The following is a 17,129-nucleotide window of genomic DNA, read 5'->3' on the forward strand; positions in this document are numbered from 1 at the left end:
CAACAGTTATAGTGAACCAACAACCACCCCACTCCTGGTAGCTTTTGCCTGTTCAAGACACTAAAGGGCTCTAGGACTGTAGTTCAGTTGGTAGAGTGCTTGCCTACCACACACAAAGCCCAAGTTGGATCCCTAGCAATAAAAAAAAACCCCAAAAAACAAAAAACAAAAAACAGGCATGGTAGCATCCATCTATAATCCTAACAGGATGTAGAAGCTGGAGGACCTAGGAGTTCAAGGCCATCCTTGGCTATGTGACAAGTTTGAGGCCAGCCAGGGCTGTATGAGACCCATCTCAGAAAAAGAAAAGTAGTTTAAAAAAACAGAGCCCAGAGATGTAGCTTTGTTGGCAGAGTCCTTGTCCAGAAAGAGCCTGGTTTGATTGGCAGTACTGCCCAAAGCAGGATGGGGTGCATGCCTGTAATCCCAGCACTTGAGAGATGAACTTGAGAGCCAACATCAAGGTCATCCTCAGCTATACAGTGAGTTCAAGGTCAGCCTGAGAAGCATAAAGTATTGTCTCAGCCGAGCATGATGGTACACATCTCTAATGCCAGCACTTGGGAGTCACAGGCCAGTCTGGTCTATTTAATGAGTTTTAGGTGAGCCAAGGCTATACAGTGAGACCCTGTCTCAGACAACAAAACAAAACTCAAAGATACTATCTCAGAAAGAAGAAAAGGTGCATATAACAACGACTTAGGGAATTAACATAGTTTTTGTTTGTTTGTTTTGTTTTAGACAGGGTCTTATGTAGCCCAGGCTGGCCTCAAAATCTCTGTGTAGCCAAGGATAACCTTAAACTCCCAATCTCCCTTCTGCCATCCAAATGCTGGTGTTGCTGATATGTAGAACCATGTCTGCCTTATTTAAATTAACATTATTAGCAGCCTCTCGAAATGTTAACCCCTAACTCTGTGTCTTCAGGGAGGGCTGGCTGGGCCCTTCTGATATGTTTCAGAAACAGTCTATGAAAGTCTTAGGAAGTAGAGGAATCTCAAGACTCAGCTACCAAGATCTGGGCTCAAATGAAGGCCATCAGGGCAGAGCTGAGCTCCTTCTGATGTCCTATAACCTCACCCAGGAGTCAGGGGAGAAAGCTAGAGTCCATGAGCTTGGGGTCAAGTCTTCAAAGGACTCTTACCTACTGGGGACCTGGCTGCAGATGACCCTGTCTCAGACACCAGGCCCACATCTCCCCAAACACAGGATGTTGCATTTGGAAAATCCTCACTGGTATCACAGCCTAGGACCTGAGAGTCACCCTATCTGACCTTACTTGATGACTCCTGCCTTCCAGGCGTACCTCCTATAGACAAGACTTGTAGGCCCAGAGTGGAGAGGGGATTCATCCAATGTCACACAGCGCAGGGGAAGAGCAGAAAAGACAAGCCAGAGCCCCAGTCTGTGGAGTCTCTTCCAGGCAGTTCCAGGGCTCTGTAGAGACACCCCTGTTTCCCCAGGATCTTCTAGACCAGTGGTTCTCAACCTTCCTGATGCTGCGACCCTTTAATACAGTTCCTCGTGTTGTAGTGTTCCTCAACCATAAAGTTATTTTCATTGCTACTTCATTACTGTAATTTTGCTACTGTTATGAATTGTAATGTAAATATCGGATATGTGACCCCCGTGAAAGGGTTGTTCAATTCCCCCAAAGGGGTTATGACCCACAGGTTGAGAAATACTAGTCTACAGCCACTGTCTTCCTTAGGGATGTGTTGGGGGCATGGAGTTGGGGGTCCACTAGAGGGCACTGAGATGAGCTGGTCTAGTTGCTGGTCTAGCAGCATGGTCAGCCGGCAGACGCAGGCCGCAGGCCATGATGGACACCTCTCTGCCCTCACTTTGCTGATCTTCAGGCCATTGAGAGTCTCCAGGGGCTCCCTCTGGGTTCCTAAAAACCCAGGGGCCCAGAAAATTGGCTTCCTGCCACTAAGCCAAGCCTAGTCTATGGCCCTGCCTTGTTGACAAGGCCCTGGACTTCTCAAGAGTCTGTCACAAGAGGCCTAGGGTACAGGATGAATCTCTTGACACAGCAGAGCCCTCTTCCAGAAAAGGCAAGAGCAGTCTGGGGTACAGAGGAGCTTGCAGCCCAGTGGCCATGTCCCACCTTGCCAGGTAATTGCCACATTGATCCAAATCTCCAGAAGGATCCTCCCCCCCACCCCCCAAATCAATGCTCTCCACTCACACTCCAGCACAGAGCTTCTTAAAGCCACAGTGTTCTGTCTAAGAGCAAGATGCGACTCCAGAACATTCATCTTTTGTCTCAGCAGGAAAAAATCTCACTGCAATAGGAGTTGGGCAGCCTGGGGTTGTGTGCCTGGAAGGTGTCTCTAAAACACCTTGATGTCCACAATTCTATTGTAGGAAGTCAGTCTTTGGAGAGGTTCAGGTCAGTAGTTGTAGTTCTCAATCTACAGGGCCAGGAGATGGAGTGCTCCTTGGGGATGTGATGTCTTTTAGTGCCTTGTGAGTAGAGCTTGGAGGCCCTAGACATCAGGAAAACTCATGTATGAGGGAAGGGGATGAAAGATAGTGGAATGTGGGAAAATGGGAAGGGACACCTTGTGTTGACCCGGTCCTCAGGTTTGCTTTTACTGAGATGCTCACATTTAAAAGCCTAGAGAACGTGATGCTCAGCTTGGGTGATGGTCACAGGTGTGGGAATCACCAGGACCAGGTAGGTCTTTAGGATATGAAGCTGGCCCAGGAAGGCACAGAATTGGCCTACACAGCCTTCTCTGAGTAGAGAAGTGTTCCATCCTCCAGAGAATGGCAGCAGAAGCCTGAAGTTAGGCAGACGAAGAGCTGTATGTGGGATCTGGGCAAAGAAACTTTGGATGTGACTATGTACCTTAGATCTCCATTGCAAGAGTCAGGCTGTCCCTACTCCAAGAACAGCTAAGGGTGCTACAGCCCTGTGAGATGGTCCTGCAGGCTGCCATAGTTCTTAGAGGAGATGCTAGGGGCTCTGAGGTCAGGATCTTGCCCAAGGCCACACAGCTGCTCATGGGAAATGGGGAGCAACAAGGGTCTATTGCCTCCTGCCTCTGAAATTCTTGGGGTGACTTCAGTTTGAGGGGATGAGGAGGCTTCTGGGAAATCAGTGAGCTGAACAGGGCCAGTTCTTCAAAAGGAACATGAGATCAAGGCTCCATTATTTCAAGGAGCCAAGCTGGAAGGGTCCGTGATCTGCTGATGTCACGAGCCAGGGGACTCTGGGCTGTGGACTTTGGCTCACACGTGGGAAAGTTTAGGGGCTGCCGCCCTGGTCTGGCTTTTTGTCTAGCCATTCCACTGTGGCTGCAGAGATGTGGGGTTCTAGGTGAGGTCACCCTGGGTCAGCTGTGGGCTTGGGGACGGGGTGACATCACTGCTTTCCCCTGCCCGTGCAGACTGGGTTACTAATGCGGCACTCGGTGTTCCCACAGCCATCAACGACGCCTCTCTTCTGGTAGCGGTGCGGATGGACAGAGTGATCCCATCCCTCCCCAGTGGGCCCATTAAAGCCCCTTCCAGGGCATGCTTTCACTTTGCCAGCCCGGAGCGTGTGCGTGTGTCGGAGAGGGAGGGAGGCAGCTACTGTGGAATGCTTATTACAGTTACCAAGGGACAGTTTCTCTCTCTTCCCAGGCTCTGTGCACAGCAGAGCAGGTGCCACGCCTGCTTTGTCAATCTCTGACCCCGGTGGACTTGGCCGGCTGGATGAGAGAATGAACACAGGAAATGTTGGAGTGGCTGGATGAGAGAATGAATTAGCCACGGCTGCACCCTTAGCCCAGGAAAAGTGAGAACAGGGATAGAAGGACAGCACTCCTCCCAGCCCCAAGGGGCACTAGAGGGTCCCTGCTTGGCTACCCCAGACATTTCTTGGCCACAGCTGTGCTGTGTGACCCAAGGGGAGTTGTGAGATGTCTCTGTTCACAGATGCCTGGGGATGGTGCTAACTGGGAAGAATGGCAAGTAACGGCTAAATGCTGAGAAGGCTCTGGGATGGAGGACTCTCCCTTTTGTAGGAGGACAGCATGAACTTGGGAGAAGCAGGGCCTCCGCCTCTCCCAGGGTGAGTCCCGCCCATGAACCGACCTTGGAGCTGAGGGCTGGAGGTTGTCCAGGGCCTAAGGGTGAACCCGGGTCCTGAACTTGGGAAGGACTGGGCTGGACAGAGGCTCTTTCATCTCAGGGCAGACTCAGCCCAAGACAAGAATACATTTTCCCTTCGAAGGGCTGGATGGAAGGTAGCCACGGGGAGGACCTCCTTTGTAGTAAGCACCTGTCAGCAGAGTGGCTTTCTGAGGGTCAAGGTCACAGATATGTCCCCTTTGTCTTTGGGGTATCCGTAGAGAAACTCGGGGCTTCCAGGGACCATCTCGTCTCGTCCGCGTGTGACAAGAAAAATGCAGGGTTCTTCTCCCTTTGACTCTGGCAGCCACCATATCTCACTTACTTGTGCACAGCACTCTACAGTATATTAAACTCCTTCCTAGCTCACCTTTTTTTTTTTTTTTAAATCTTCTTCACAATCTTGAGACATAGTATGATAAGCGACGAAGCCCATTTTTCAGAGGGGAAACAGAGACATTGAAAAGACCTGCCCAAGGTGGTTCAGGAGTCATAGGCAGAGCTGGAAGAAGCTCCCATTGGTCCCCAACCTCTGCTCTGGTCCTCTCCTGGGTCACTGCTGCTGTGACGTCCCCAGGCTGGCCTGAGCGGCCACACTCATGCCTTGTGCTCCCAGGTTCCTGGCAGAGCCCGCCAGCCTGGTGCACCCTGAGGCCCCGCCAGGTGGGTCCACGTTGCCTCAGCCATCTCTGCAAGTCACATCGCTGACATCACGACTGCATAAAATTAATTTATTTCGTTAAGGGAGGTGTTAATGAAGAGTTCTCATTCATTGTGTCTTTGCAGACAGCTCTGAGTTGTCAGTGCTGGTGACAGCAAAAGCTAATGGTGTCACAAGTTATTAATAGAACCCTTCTGGGGGGTGGGGAGGGGCGGGAGACGCTGCGGGGGAGGGCCGGGATGGAGCAGGGATGATCTGGGTTCACTGCCAGGTCTGTGGTACTCAGCGTTCTGGTACTCAGACTGTGGGCCCTGGTGGAAATCTTGCCTGACGATCCCTGGCCTTGGCCATGTTACCAAAGCCCCCGTCCTTGCCAAGGGCCCACATCCGGTTGTGCTCAAACCCAGTATTTGTCTCACGTGGGACAAAGTGGGTGGACAGAGGACTCTGGTGTAGGTGGAGGGGAAGAAATCACAGTGTCTTAAGGTTACTATGGCTGTGAAGAGACACCATGACCACGGCAACTCTTATAAAGGAAAACATTTTATTATGGCGGCTCGCTTACAGTTCAGAGGTTCAGTCCATCATGGCGGGGAGCATGGCGGCGTGTAGGTAGGCATGGTGCTAGAGAAATAGCCAAGGGTCCTACCTCTTGCAGGCAACAGGAAGTGGGTTGACTGTCACACTGAGTGAAGCTTGAGAAAAAGACCTCAAAGCCCACCCCCACGGTGACGCACTTCCTCCAACAAGGCCACGCCTTCTAAAAGTGCCACTCCCTTTGGGGGGGGCATTTTCTTTCAGACCACCACACACAGCCACTGAACTCAACGAGCTCAACTGTTGGAGCGTTGGGGGAGAGACCCCAAGACCAGAGCAGAGCCCAGCATGCCCATGTGAGAGGCCCCTATGTGCTGCCTCCTCCCACCTCAGCGAAGACAAGGTACAGCTCTTAGGGGGTTGTCCTGACCCCGCAAAGACAAAGCCTGGCCTAGGAAAATGGCTCGGTTGGCGAAGGAAAGGTGAGGGGCCTGAGTTGGATGTAAAAAAGGCGAGTGTGGCATGTACATGTGTAACCCCAGCACTGGGGAAGCAGGGCCGGTTGGATTAGCAGAACTCCATGGCCAGACAGCACAGCCCAGTGGGCAAATCTCAGCAAGTCCCAGCGAGAGGCCTTGTCTCAGAAACCAAGGTGAATGGCTCCCAAGCAATACCTCGAGGTTGAGGTCTCCACACGCACACACGGGTGACCCCCGAGCTACACAGACTCTGACAGCCAAAGGTGAGACAGACTGACTCTCACCCCAAGGAGCTTACCATTTTGTGGGAGAGGAGACCCAGAAGGCCCCGCAGTGGGTCACACAGACCGACATAGGCTGTCTCGGGTCCGCGGGGAGCTTCTCCAGGGAGGAAGGAGTCACTTTTTCTTGGAGGGGTTGGCAGTGACCTTCCTTGTGGGACGTTGAGTTGAGGCGTGAAAGGTGAGAGATGTTCCGGGTAAAGGGGCTTGCCGCCGGGCTTGGGGACCTGGGCTCAGTCCCTAGAACCCACAAGGTAGGGAGAGAGAGAGAAGTGACCCCTGCCAGTTGTCCTCTGACCCTCACAGGCACACCTCTGTCACATGCGTGCCTACGGATGGACACACATGAGTTTTGCAAGTGTCAAAAGGAGCAAGATGCAGGTTTGTGGAAAGTGCCACTGGATTACCATCCCACAGCCATTTTCCATAGCTTCTGTTGTCAGTCGGAGTTAACCCACAGACTCCTGGACTCGTTGAGATCCAACTGTCTACAGACCTGTGGGCATTGGCGGTGGTTGCGACAATCACCTCTTTATGATACCCGCCTCTGAGTCTGTTTTCTGGTGCTATAACAAAACACTACAGGCTGGATTATTTATAAAGACTAGAGGTTTGTTTAGGTCGTGGTTCTGTAAGCTGGGAAATCCAAAAGCCTGTCATGAACACTTGGTGGCATGATGCATGATGAGGGCGTCACCTGGTGAGACAGAAATAACACGTTGCCCAGGACCTCTCTTCTTACATTAAAAACGCCATGTTGTCCTGTGGGCCCCACACTTCATGTCTTCAGGTATTTTAATTATCTCCCAAAGGCTCCACCCCCAGATAACACAGACTTGGTATATAAACTTGAACTTCAGGCATCTCCTGCTCAGCATTGTGTGACCCCCAGGTTGACCTCAAAACAGGCCCCGAAGACAAGGAACAGAAAAAGGATTTCAAGACAAGGAGTTGGGATTCAATTTCAGACTCTCTGTTTTTTTGTTCGGAATTTGAGATAACACTGTGTTATGTCCATTGCTTCCCAGGGCTATTGTGAGGGCCCAATAAGATTATGGATGTAGGATGGTTTTGAAAACGAGAGCTCACCATCTGAAGTGACAGACTTGGGACTAGAGTCAGATGATGATCACTATCCCTTGGGGCTCTTCCAAAGGGTCCAGGTGGCACGTCCACTTGAGAAGCCATGTGGTGCTATGTCTTGCCAAGGACAGCTCAGGCTGAACATCAGAAGGAAGACTACATGGGGAAGTAGGATCTTTGGAGGGGAGGCCTAAAGTCCCGCTCTGAGACATGAGCAAGGGGTGTCTGCTCTGAGACATGAGCAAGGGGTGGATAGAGAGATGGAGGAACCAGGAAGTGGGCGCTCATCCTAAAACCAGTGGGAACAATTTCTCCATCTCCTAATGGATGTGGGGACATCTTAGCATGTGCTTACCAATGGCCAGTCAATGCTCTGCAGTGTGGAATCATGGTGGGCTGGTGAGGTGATGGGCCTGGGGCTCACACACACGCAAGCAGTCCTGGTGCCTGAGTCCCATAACCCATGAACCATTTTCACTATTTATGGGAGAGGGAAAGCCATGGCCCTGGTAGGGCAGAGACAGGAAAGAGTGCACCCCCAACTTGGGATGTCTGGGGGTGGGGGTTATGTCCTCCAGAACAGGCTGACAATTTCCCATGATGCCACCAGACAGCACCTCTTTATCCCCTCCCCGCGTCTGGGATCACACTTAGAGTGCAATGGCTTCCGGGGCTAGTTTCCATGCTAGGGGCCTGTCTCCCTGTGATTTTTTTTTTAATGGGAGCGACCCCAGAGGCAGGGTGAGGATCGTTGGTGCTGCTCAGAGCCCTCAGCTGCGAGGGAGAGATCTGCACTGGAGGTTCCAGACCCAGGCATGACTAGTGTGGGGCCAGGAGAAGAAGGACTGAGCTGAGAAGTCCTTGCTTAGATTTAGGTGCAGGTGACAAACCCAGGTGGCAGAGGGTTTGGTCCAGGGGGTTTTCTAGGATGGGGTTTTATTTCTTTTCCAAAGGGAAACCCCTCAGAGATTGGCTTGGCTTGTGACTTAAACTCCAGGTTTCCGAGTCTCTCAGTTTCCCTTCCACGCTTTATGTCTGTTTACTCTGAAACGGACTCTGGATATGCTTTATGATCTGAGATTACGGAAAGAGGCCAGTCTGGAATGGTGCTGGCCGGAGCAACCAGCGGTTGAGAAAAGGAGCATCCGGGGAGGAGAGAAGATGGGAACTGGTGTGGGGGAAGAGGGGTAAGCCAAAATGAGAGAGATAGGCAGTTCAGTGGAGTAGGAGAGAGGGAGAAGAGGAAAGATGGGGGAGAGAATGGAACAAAGGGGACCTGAAGGGAGAGCTAGTGAGGTGGAGACAAAGGAGAGGCCGGGTGGTGGGGGGGGGGTGGGTGGGCAGGGAAGAAGGTGTGAGTGGCATGGGAGGGGTGAGGTCGTGCAGGTCTCAAGTTCTGTAGCCTGCTTCGCCAGCAAGCATCTGCACAGCAGAAGCACAGCTGGGCTTTTTCTTTTTCTTTTTTTCCCCCCCTCTTCTTAATTGACATCTTTGATTTTGTCCCTGTTTGACAAATCAGGCCACTTATTATTAGCGGTGGATAAGTATCACAGGCATTCATTTTACATCTGGGCCCGCCGATAACAGAAGTCAACATACCACCCTCTCCAAGTTGCTCCCTTCCAGGGCTCACACTAGGAGACTGGTGTCCATCGTTTGCATACATCTGCAAAGATCTAAATATCTCACTGGGAGCGATGCCTTGGGCCTGGAGCTGTCCATGAGCTTTGGTGCTGACATCGACACCTCCCCCTCCCGCCCCCACGCATCTCCCCACTGCTCCTGTAGCTCCAAGAGGAGCTATTCACGGCCTGTGTGCTGTCAAAGGGATCTACTGTCCCCAGGCTGGAGTGGCTGGGCACATAATTGCTTCTGACATGGAGGAGACAGTGGCTTAAGCTGACTGCGTCTAGCGGTGGTTCTTACGGCTGGCGTTCAGCACGTTCCATCCTCCTGCTGGGTCTCGGGTTTCCACCTGTGATGTGAAGGGCTGGATTAGGTGTTCTCTCGGGACTCTCAGGCTCAAGCCTGTTCTGCTCCACAGAGCTCTTCACAGTTTTTCTCTGCTTAGAAGAACAAGGTATGGATTCTGTAGCCAGGCTCCGATCGCGCTCTGTGGCCACTTCCAGCCTCTCGTGCAGTTCTCATTCTAGTCAAGAGAGCCTTCACCCTGGTCTCAGACATGCTCCTCGGCCCTTCATCATCCCCACTGCCCTGCTCCCTCCTATAACTCTCCACTTCTGATCTACGATTGGATGGACCCTCTGGGCTCTTCAATGGACAGCAGACGCTTCACCTTAAACGTGTTTCTAGCTTCTTATGCTAGGGCCTTGAGCCCAGGCTTGTGTCTTCTGGAGCTCTCCAGGAGGCCAGGCCAGGCCATGCACACCTTTAATCTCAGAACTGAGGAGGCAGATCTCTGAAAGTTCAAAGTCAGCCTTGTCTACATCGTGAATTCCAGGCCAATCCGGCTGCGTGGAGAGACCTTGTCTTGAGACAATTAAAAAAAAAAAAGGTGTGTGTGTGTGTGTGTGTGTGTGTGTGTGTGTGCTTCAAGTCATGATCAGACTTGATTAGTTGTTTCCTTTTTTATGATTCTAAGTAAAGTCTTTCATTTAGAAAATGTGGAAACTGAGGCTCCCCTATGAAGGGGAAGGTAGCCACCCAGGTCCCATGGCAGGGGTAGGACCACCTTGTCCTCTGGCCCCAAGCTTATGCAATTCTTCCTCCTGCCAGGACTGTATGCATTTTAATAGACACACGGAGGCTGAACTAACTCAGTGACTCCCCTAACAGTGGGTGCTTTGGGCATGGTGACAGAGGTGAGGCATCTCTCCTCCTATGCCCTTGGGTAGAGGAATTGTGCAGAGAACAGAGATGCCCCTGAGCCCTGAGAATTCTGAGCTCTCTGGGCTGATGGGGGGGCATAGGAGGGCTTCATTTTTCTCTGCACCCAAGGATGGATGGCTCAGGGGGAGCTAATGAAGCCATCTCCCTACTAACATGTCAAGACAGTGACAGATGGCCCTGGGGAGGGAGGCAGGTGTTGGCACATGGCCCATTGGGCAGGATAGAGAGCTGCATGTCCCTCAATGTCACTGTGGAACCCAGTCACTGCTGGGCCCTTAGCAGGGGGACATGGGAACTCTGGGGCAGAGGGACAATGACCCCCAGGGGAGCAAGCACCTCTCAGTGTCCCATTTGTGTGACCAGAAGACTGGATGTCAAAGTTAGAAGTGTATAGCAACTTCCTGGTTCAAATGGCTTATTGTCCTTGTGCAGACCAAGAGGGAGTTATTGAATTAGCCAAAGTTGCACAGCAAGTCATGGACAGAAATTCCTGAAAAGATCCTATGAGGTCCAAAGGGAGGGAAGAGTATGCCCATGAGCCTTCACTACATGGCTGTGGTCAGGATTGGTAGAAGGGATGGTAGAGTTCCCACTTCTGGACTACCATTAAAGATGCACCCCCTCATCTACCCTGTCTGCTCTTTGCCTGGTAGCCTGAGGTCTCTGGCCACCTCTCCTACCCACGAGCGCATGCCCTGAGAAGGTGGCTTGTCTTCCAAAGCCTCTCCCTCTCATTGGCTAATCTATAGGTTTCAAGTGCATGAAGGTCTCTTGCAGTAGTATGTGCTGCTGCTTGTCCTTCTGAATTTGGTGTGGGCAAACTCCCCACCCTGAGTTCTGCTCCATCACCATGTGAGATCATGTCCCCACTCTGTGATTAATCAGGGACACCCCCAACAACTAGCCCTCCCATAGCGGCCATCCCTGATGTCAGAAGCACCGTAGCTAGAAATGGCCGCGTCCACAGAGGGGCCATGACAGGTCTAAGAAAGAGACAGGAATTGAATAGAACCCTTGCTTCTTATGGTTCAGGAGGTCAGTCTGGATTGAGATGGTCTGTGAGACTTCACTCAAGAGGCAAGACAGAAAGTAGGCCTCATGTGGAATTGCCCCCACCCCCACTTGTCTGGGGCTTACCTGCTACTACCATCCCCACCCCAGAAGATGAGCTGTGCCTCAAAGGCTCCATGTCCCTGGGAAGACACTGAAGTCCAGAGGGGAACATGTCGAGGTGACCCGTGAGTGAATGGCATCCAGTCACAAACTCATGCCACAGAATACCCCCTGAGGCTCCATGCTAGGAGCTGGGATCACTCAAGTGAGGTCAAGGTGCTCCTTCCCTGGAGAGCCTTCCATGCATCCCAGGTTGCTGTACTGCGGCTCTCGGGCCTCCAGAGGGCGCTGTATGGCAGCAGCTATCTGTAGGGTCTACCCTTGAGGCTCAGGGCTCAGATTCATAGCACAGAGTACTTCCTCATTTCAGACAGCATCCTTGAGGACTGCTCACCTCTATTCCCTTGACCATTGACCCTTGGAACTGCCCTTCCCCGACTTCCACCTACAGATTCTTTCCATCTCTCTACTATTAAAGCAGGATTTTTGTTATTGTTGGTTTTTTTAGATAGTCTCATGTGGACCAGGCTGGCCTTGAATTCCGTATGCAGCTGATGCTGGCCTTGAACTCCTGGTTCTCCTCTCTCCACATCCCAGTGCTAGAATTACAGGAAAGGATAACCATGCAAGGCTTTCTACCCACTGATCCCCATTCCATGTGATCTGTTATTCTCGGGGAGCAAAATGGAAGCACAAAGAGGGAAACTGATCTCTAGATGAGAGGGCCAAGGCAAAGGCTTGCCCCTCAATTTCCTACTGATTCAGGTAGATACATGAAGACATCTGGTCAACCTAGTGTCAAAACCTTGCAGGTTTGGGAATAAGGGGGCGCTGGCCTGGATGCTACCTCAGCTTTCTGCTTCCTACTCCTGCCCCTGCCTACTGAGACCAGCTTTGTCTTGTAAAGTGCCGTCATTACCCACACATCAGCCTCCTCTCCTGCCAGTGCATTTAGGCTCAATTACATCTGAGGCTGTCTAGGGGTAATTAAATGACATTAGGACATATCCGCTGCCGTAATGTAGTGTTCAAAGCCCTGGGCTGCACGTCCCTAGAACTGCCACCACCATACTGAGGCTGTGTCTGCCTAATGTGGACTATGATTGAGGCTAATTACTCCACAGACAGGCTTCATTAGTGACAAGCTTGGGTTGAAAGGTGGGGGACAGACTGCTTCTCCTGCTACCCCTGTCCTTCTGAGAGCACCTGGTCCCAGCCCAGCCTTCCCTCCCCTTCCTCAGTCCAGCTTGCCTTGCTCTACTGAGCAGGTGAGATATAGAAAGGAGGGGCTTCGGGTGGATCAGTCATAGACTTGAGTTACAGGGCTTTCTAGACCTTTCTAATTGCTTTATTCAAGCAGTAGGAAGTCAAGGCCTGGGTGGGGGAGGGAATCAGTGGACTGACTTTTACTGACTTGTCCAAAGTCATAGAGCATAAGGGTGATCTCTCCTAACCTGCCGAGCTTGAAGAATGGGATGAATGAATGGGGAATGAATGAATGGGGAGTTTCCACAGGCAGACCCTATCTGGACTGATCGAGGGAAAGAGCTCTGAGCACCCAGATGAGCCAAGGGCTCCTGAGTGCTTTTTTTTTTTTTTTTTTTTTTTTGTCCAGCATGCCTAGGAGGGAACTTCTCCTACTTCACCTGAGCTATGGAGTTCCTCACCCGTGTTTTTCTGCACTTCCCACGTAGGCTCAGGTCATGTTATTCTGACTTATTTGCCTACTGCACTGCAGACATATCTCTGCTGGGGACAAGCCCTAGGTTCTCCCTTTCCCGTGGTCTTCCCAGGGCCTGTATAGCCCCTAGCTCACAGGCAGCCACTGATAAGCTTGGCAGTATACAGCACCATGACTGCTAGTAATCATTTGGTATAATTCCCAGCCAAACTGAAGTCTTAACTTGGTCCTGTGACTCCTTCCAGCCAATAGAACGCAAGCAGGAGGTATGTGTGGTATTCCTGGTGTTAGGTGAATAAGCCTCTGGGAGATTTTTCCCAGACTGACACCTGGCTGATGCCAGCATCATCTTGAAGCTTCAAGATGATGGAAGGAACCTGCATCCCTGAGTCACTGCTTTCTAGAGATCCAGGCAAGAAAGCTGCCTGGCGTGGTCGGATTTTACACGAAGGGGAAATATATTTTGGTTTGGTTTTGTTGAGACAGCGTCTTGCTGTATGACCCAAACCAGACTTGAATTCACAATCCCCCTGCCTCAGGCCTCCCCCAGTGTTGATCACAAGTGTGCGCTACATTGGCTGGATTGAGAAGTAAACTTTAGCTGTGCAAACCCACCGAGTTCCTTGGTGCTGTTTGTTCGGACATCCAGGGGAATTCTCTAACACAGGGAGGGGTGGCCTTGGTGGGATGCACATGGAACAGGAGTCCATCATTGGCTTTCAACTCAGTCCTCTCCGGTCTCCTTGTCTCTCGGCCTCCTGGACTGGCTCCGTCGTTTCTGATCTATTTGTTGTCCTCTGTATTGGGTCTTACTTTCAGGGTCAGCCCACATTTCCACCCCATTTTCCGGACACGCTGTGTGGAGGGTGAGTCTGCTTTGCTAGCCTTGTGCATTTTTTTTTCCTTTTTTTGCTTCTGAGCTCTCTGAAATTAGGGGAAGGGCGACAGAGGGGGTCACAGAGAAAGGGAGGGGGGTTTCTGGTCACTCAGGTTTCAGGGGTTTCTCTGTTCTCATCACTGATGCCCCACATACCAGGTTCCCAGAGACCTTGTGTTCTGGGAGGAGCTTTTGTGGGTCCTTGGCTGTTTCAGGTGGCCCACAACCCAACATGTCCCCATCAGTGTAGCCAGAGACGAGACACTTGTTTGGGACCGGCTTGGACTGCTTTACCCACAATCCTTATAACTGTGTGGGCTGTTCTCTCTGCTTCCAGCTCTCATCCCCAACCCAGGGCCACATCATCTGCTTCAGGGGACAGAGAAAGGGCTTTTCCCCCCTCACCAATCCCCTCTAACTCTGTGGGCTCAGAAACTCCCAGCCGCTCCCAGGAAACGGTGGTGGGCTGCTTTATGCAAATTGCGTAATAGGTCAGACCCAACCCAGCCACGCCCATCAATCAGTCTTGTGTTTTTTGTCTTCTTCCGGAGACAGGGTGGGGACCGTGCCGTGCCTGAGATTGCTCTGGTTCCCCAGTGGTTCCCAGTTGTTTCCAGAACGAGGCTGGGCACTGATGAATGTGAATGGTTGGAGGACAATCAGCAGCCTTGCTGTGAAATTACAGCTCCAGACCTCAGAACAGGATAATGTGTACAGCACTCCTGCCCTTGTTCTGTGGTCACCACGTGTGTGGCTGGGCTCTGATGCAGGACTCACAAAGATCACCTACTGTCCTTCCTTCCTCTTCCATGGCACAGACGAGGACAGCATCTCCTGGGCAACTGCTTACAATTGTCACATGAGTTGGTGACACATTCCCCCACCCCACCCCCAACTTGGAGCTGGCCTTGACCCAGGGGAAGTGAGCTGTTTCCTTTGCTTTGTGCTTGGTGGAGACCAAAAGCTCCTGAATTTCTCAAAGTCACCCCCCTTTCTGAGGCTATGCAGCAGAGAACTTGAACTCTGAGGTGAGAGCTTCACGCTCTAAAATGGCAGCTTCCTCAGGAGGAGGACCACTGTAGGGAGTCTCAGTAGGACCTGCCCACTGGATTGGAGACCCAGTCTCTAGGCACCTCACAGACGACAGTGGTGCAAGCTCTGTCCTAACACACCCACCAACCCCCCTCAACACTCTCATCTGCCCTGACTCTGGCCTGCTGTGGGTCCCTGTGGTGCCTAGCCTCCTATCCTCTGAGATCTCCCCTCAGGTCCCTCACTGCCAAGTCTCATTGTTGAAGGAGCACCTCTGGGGAGGACGGAAGGATGAGGAGCTGTGTCATGTGAAAGGGTGCCCAGGCAGATGCTGCCGGGGTCGGCCCAGGTGATGTTCCCGATTACTTTCGCCAACTCCCCCTCCCGCAGGGTTGAGCTTCATTAGAAGATGCACTGAGAGGTCATCTTTCATGGCTGTCCCAGGGCAGCCGTAGCTCTGTGAGCAGGCGTGTGCATCTACGTTTTTGGCTTAAGTAGGTGTGTGCATGCGGCTGGCTATGTTGAGCCTGGTTGTGATTACAGCCCGAGCAGGTGCTGAGGAAGGCAGCTGTAGCCTGAGGGGCCGTTCTGAGCTGACGACATCTGTAGCCCCGGGCAGGTGATGACTCGGTCATGTCATCGGCCTGTGCCATACCTTGGTGAGATGACTCAGCGCCCACTGGAGGTCAGTGTGGTGGGAGGGTGGGGGCTGTAAACCAAAAGACTCACTAGCCTGAAGTGATGGACGCAGCCTCACCTGCTTCCTCCAGCGGGAGTCTTTCCACAAAGCCTGGCACATCTAACTCTGTTTAACTGACGAGGGGACAGGGGTGGGGTAGAGCTGGAACCTAGACATGGCTCTCCAGGCTTTGAAGCTTGTATGACTCTGCCTGTCCTCGGCCTCCCCCTGCCCTGGGTGTGGAGAACGGCTGTGAATGTCCATTGGCATGAAGGATTATAATTACTATTTGTCATGGGTAAGAATGGCTGTGGGCAGTTGGTGTCGTCAGGGAAACCATGCCGAATGCTACGTCTCTCCTCAATGCCTCTGCAGTTCCTCGCCAACAGCAGGAGAGATTCGGGTGGGTGTAGTTGGAGTTTCTTCTCCACCGCCAGCACCAACTTGGGGGCTCCATGCTGCTCCCATCCCTTCCCATCCCTCTCAGAAACTGTGAGCTAAAGAATTCCTGGGGCTGGGGTGATAGCTCAGTGGTTAGGGACGCTCGCAGCTCTTGTGGAGAACTCATTTTTGGTTCACAGAGCTCACAGGTGCCTGCAGCTCCAGCTCCAGGGGATCCAATGCCCCTTTCTGGCTTTGTTGGCACATTTGTGCATGCGCATGCGCACACGCCCGCACACTAAAACAAATCTTAGAAAACCTCCCATCCTCTCACTAAATTATTTCTCTCAGGTATTTAGTCAGAGCTAGGAGGGCCGTGGTTGGCACCAACGGTAGCTGACTTTGTGGGTTCTGGGGGGACCCTGAGATGGTCAGCGTGTTGAGACACGTTGAGCGGGACTGGCACCACCAGCCTGAAGTGACTCCCTGTGCTTTTGTGCTGCGGTGCCTGGTGGCCAACCAGGGCACGTCTTTTCCATAGTCCTCAACCTGACCTTTGACCCCTTTGGCTCTTTCCCTTCTGCCCTCCATTCCCTACAGGTCAAACCCACCCGGGCTCTTGGCCCGTTATCATGGGACCCTCCTATCTGGCTGACTCTACGCATTCTAGTAGCCTAACACCAAACCGTTGTTCACCCAACGAGCAATTATTAAGCGCCCACTGAAGACCAGTTTGTAGTCTAGGCTTTGGAGGTACAGAGGGTGGGCGAGGTGAACCTTCCCTTCTGACCCTTCTGCCTCCTCCTGGCCAGCCCAGAGAGTCCATGTAGGACTTGAACAATGTGTGGGGCGGTGTTTAGCAGGGCTAGGACTGTGGAGATCTCCCTGAAGGTTCACGCCTTGGAAAAGCAAGTGCTCCTCCGAGCCCCAGAGACCACGCCTGGGGACAGTGGGCAGAACCGAGGGGCTTGGAGCGGTCATGACTGACGCCGACGCCGCCGCCGCCGCCGCCGCCGCCGCCGCCGCCGCCGCCGCCGCCGCCGCCAGGACCTTGCTTATGCAAGCATTGTGCACGGATGGACTGGGCAGTGCCGGGAGAGCCAGCCGGGAGAGCCCTGCTCACGGTAAGCCCTGGTCAACACTCAGACAAGCAGTGACCTAGAGCCACCCAAGTCCCAGCTGAGTGCTCCCTCCACAGCATGGAACTCTCCATTAAATACGGGTCAAACCCTGAACACAGCAGACCCTAGTGAACACCTCCTCCCACCACCCACGGCCCGCTGATTAATGATGACATATTGGAGATGGTAGCATAAATTAATTTCTGAATTGCACCATTAGTGAGCAATT

This window comes from Peromyscus maniculatus, chromosome 21 (genome assembly GCF_049852395.1).
Source record: "Peromyscus maniculatus bairdii isolate BWxNUB_F1_BW_parent chromosome 21, HU_Pman_BW_mat_3.1, whole genome shotgun sequence".
NCBI lineage: Eukaryota > Metazoa > Chordata > Mammalia > Rodentia > Cricetidae > Peromyscus > Peromyscus maniculatus.